General features: G+C 34.1%; 1 long non-coding RNA gene across 1 annotated transcript in view; it reads left to right on the top strand.

Annotated features, from left to right (window-relative positions):
• LOC116660819 overlaps positions 1–2,814 on the top strand; it is a 23,074-nt gene extending 20,260 nt beyond the window's left edge. Inside the window, exon 3 of the long non-coding RNA XR_004316467.1 lies at positions 2,159–2,814. This is a non-coding gene — a long non-coding RNA (uncharacterized LOC116660819). The remainder of the gene's footprint in view (positions 1–2,158) is intronic.
• The last annotated feature ends 1,657 nt before the right edge of the window (positions 2,815–4,471 follow it).

Below are 4,471 nucleotides of genomic sequence, written 5' to 3'. Positions count from 1 at the left end.
AGCCTTTTCTATAACATCACTTGAAGAAATCAAAATAATATCATAGCCCCTCAGGAGGAAGAGGGACTTATATACACAAACACATATACTCAAAGTACTTTCAAGCATGTTTTATCTTCTTTTATCATAATATTCTTGTGATAGAGATAAGAGCAAATATTTTTTTTTTACATGCGAAGACATTGTCATTCCTTCTGATAATGTATTTAAGTAGAATCATGTAAAATTTGTATACTTATATCTAAAATATCCCAGTTTTTACTTATTTCAAAGTAGTTTGAATATACACCTAAAATGAGACTACTTTTCTTGAATATTCTACTTCTCTCTTTATATTACATTTCTCCACACACCAAATTGGGATTAATTCTAGTTTTTAAATACCTCTATTTAGTTTTATTTAAAAATAAAATTCCACTTCTGGAGGACTGACACTACCAACATCATGACTTACTATAAATCTACAGTAACCAAGACAGTGTGATATTGGCAAAAGAATAGACAAATAGATTGATGGACAGAATAGGGAACCCAGAGATAGGCCCATATAAATATAATCAATTGATCTTTGACGAAGGAGCAAAGGCAATGCCATAAAGCAAAGATAGTCTTTACAACAAATGGTACAGAAATGACTGGGCATTCACGTGCAAAAAATGAATACAGACACAGACCTTACACCTTTCACAAAAATTAACTCAGAATGAATCACAAACCTAAAAGCAAAATGCAGAACTATAAACTCATAGAAGATAACATAGGAGAAAACCTAGATGACTTTCTGTATGACAATGACATTTTAGATTCAACAGCAAAGATACAATTCATAAAAAAAAGGATAATCTGGACTTCATTAAAATCAAAAACTTCTGCCATGTAAATTATAATATTAAGAGAATGAGAAGAAAAACCACAGACTGAGAGAAAATATTCACAAAAGACACATCTAATAAGGGACTGTTATCTCAAATACATAAAGAGCTCTTTAAACTCAACAGTAACAAACAACTTGATTAAAAACTGATCAAAGACCTTCATAGACACCTCATTAAAGATATTTGGACAACAAATAAGCACATGACAAAGTGTTCCACATCACATGTCCTTGGGGAAATGGAAATTAAAATAACAGTGAGATACCACTACACACCTATCAGAAGAGCAAAAATCCAAAACACTGACAACACCAAATGCTGGCAAGGATGTGGAGCAATAAGAACTCTTCATTCATTGCTGGTGAGAGTTAAAAAATGGCATAACCACTTTGGAAGGCAGTTTGGTAGTTTCTTAGAAAACAAAACATACTCAAAATGTGATTGAGCAATTGCACTGTGTATTAGTGTTCTAAAGTGAAAAATAACCAATAGAAGATAGATATAGATACAGACATAGACATATAAGAGGAAATTTATGATTGGAATTGGCTAACATGTTTTGAAGGCCAAAAAGATCCAAGAGCTACAGTCTGCAAGCTGGAGAATCAGGAAAACTGGTGGTGTAATTCCTCCCAAGTCCAAAGGCCTGAGAACCAGAACTCTGATGACTGATGGCAAGAGATGGGTGTTTCAGCTCCAGCAGAGAGAATTTACCCTTTCTCCACCTTTTTGATCTGTTCAGCCCCTCAAGAGATTATATGATGTCTCCCACATTGGTGAAAGGGATCTTCTTTCCTTAGTCTACAGATTCAAATGCTAATCTCCTCCAGAGACACCCTCACAGACACATTCAGAAATAATGTTTTATTAGCTATCTGGACATCTTGTAACCCATTCAAGTTGACAGTTACAATTAATCATCATACACTCCTTGGTATTTACCAAAAACAATTAAAAACTTTTGTCCACACAAAAACCTGTACATGGATGTTTATAGCAGTCTTATTCATAATTGCCAAAACTTGGAAGCAACCAAGCTGTCCTTCAGTTAGGTGAATGGATAAATTGTGGTACACCTAGACAATGGAATATTATTAAGTGCTAAAAAAAAAAAAAAAAAGCTATCAAGCCATGAAAAGACGTGGACGAAACTTAAATGTATATTACTGAGTGAAAGAAACCAATCTGAAAAGTTTATGTTTTGTATGTTTATAACTGTATGACATTCTGAAACAGACAAAACTAAAGAGACAGTAAAAAGTTTAGTGGCTGCTAGGGCTTAGGGGAGAGTGAGAGTTGAATAGGTCAAGCACAGGATTTTTAAGGCAGTGAAACTATTCCATATGATGCTATAATGATGGATTCATGTCATTATACATTTGTCCAAGCCCATAGAATGTCCACTACTGAAGATGAATGCCAATGTAAACTATGGACTTTGGATTATAATGATGTGTCAATAGAAGTACATCAACTGTAGTATCTGTAACACTTTGGTGGGGGCTGTTGATAATGGGAAAGGTTATGAATGATTGAATTGAAGGAATGAATGGGAAATCTCTGTACTTTCTGCTCAGTATTGCTCTGAACCTAAAACTGCTCTAAAAAATAAAGTCTGTTATTTAAAAAATTATATTTCTGGTAATTTGCCTGCTGTAAACTAGTACAGATTTGTTTTTATTCAGTATTTATGTTCCAGATAATTTTATTTCTTATAATAATGCTCTTTAAAAAGAAGTTATAAGTGCTGTTTTATAGGTATGAAATCTAAGACTTGGAGGTGAAGAGTAAATTCCCAAAGTCAAATGGGCATAACTGAGAATATTCAAGGTATGAGTCTTGGGTGTGTTGGGCTCCAGAATCTGTGCCCTTCAAGGAGACTCATTGCTTCATCCATTCATCCAGCGATCCATCCAGTAAGCATTTTTAGTGAGAAAATATTTACTCAACCTTCCATTATTAATTGTGTTTTGTTCAGGGTATGAATAAACAATTCCTGGACTTTCTGTCTTATTTCTACTGCTTGGCAAGCTGTGCCATATATTGTGGACTAGAATTAAGAATAAGAGAACTGATTATGTCTTCTGTAGAATTCTTATATTAAGAGTAAATAATGTCATTTGCAGCAACATGGATGGACCTGGAGATCGTCATTCTAAGTGAAGTAAGCCAGAAACAGAAAGAAAAATACCATATGATACCACTTATATGTGGAATCTAAAAAAACCAAAAAACAAGACTAATGAACTTACTTACAAAACAGAAACAGACTCACAGACATAGAAAACCAGTGTATAGTTACCATACCAAGGGGGTGGGAAGGGATAAATTAGGAATTTGAGATTTGCAGATACTAATTAATATATATATAATAGATAAGCATGATTATATGGTATAGCACAGGGATCTATATTAATTATCTTGTAGTAACACACAGTAAAAAATATGAAAACAACTATATGTATTTTCATGTATGACTGAAGCTTTGTGCTATACACTAGAAATTGACACAACATTGTAAATTGACTATACTTCCATAAAATATATATATATGAAAGTTAACCCATGTAAACCTGCATAAATGTAGGTGAGTTGTTAGGCCTTGATACAGTATCATTTCTTTTTTTTTGAAACTGAGCTTCCTTATTTTTATTTTTTAAACATTTTTTATTGATTTATAGTCATTTTACAATGTGGTGTCAAATTCCAGCATAGAGCACAATTTTTCAGTTATACATGAACATATATATATTCATTGTCACATTTTTCTCTTTGAGCTACCATAAGATCTTGTATATATTTCCCTGTGCCATACAGTATAATCTTGTTTATCTATTCTACAATTTTGAAATCCCAGTCTATCTCTTCCCACCCACCGCCCCTTTGGCAACCACAAGTTTGTATTCTATGTCTGTGAGTCTATTTCTATTCTGTATTTATGCTTTCTTTGCTTGTTTGTTTGTTTTGTTTTAGATCCCACATAAGAGTGATCTCATATGGTATTTGTCTTTCTCTTTCTGGCTTACTTCACTTAGAATGACATTCTCCAGGAGCATCCATGTTGCTTCAAATGGCATTATGTTGTCGGTTTTTATGGCTGAATAGTATTCCATTCTATGAATATACCACATCTTCTTTATCCAGTCACCTGTTGATGGACATTTAGGCTGTTTCCATGTCTTGGCTATTGTAAATAGTGCTGCTATGAACATTGGGGTGCAGGTGTCATTTTGAAGTAGGGTTCCTTCTGGATATATCCCCAGGAGTAGAATCCCTGGGTCATATGGTAAGTTTAGTCCTAGTCTTTTGAGGAATCTCCATACTGTTTTCCACAGTGGCTGCACCAAACTGCATTCCCATCAGCAGTGTAGGAGGGTTCCCTTTTCTCCACAGCCTCTCCAGCATTTGTCATTTGTGGACTTTTGAATCATGGCCATTCTGACTGGTGTGAGGAGATACCTCATTGTAGTTTTGATTTTCAATTCTCTGATAATTAGTGATATTGAGCATTCTTTCATGTGCCTATTGATCATTTGTATGTCTTCCTTGGAGAATTGCTTGTTTAGGTCTTCTGCCCATTTTTGGATTGGATTTTT

Source organism: Camelus ferus, chromosome 31 (assembly GCF_009834535.1).
Source record: "Camelus ferus isolate YT-003-E chromosome 31, BCGSAC_Cfer_1.0, whole genome shotgun sequence".
Taxonomy (NCBI): Eukaryota; Metazoa; Chordata; class Mammalia; order Artiodactyla; family Camelidae; genus Camelus; species Camelus ferus.
This window is presented reverse-complemented; position numbering and strand designations above follow the sequence as displayed.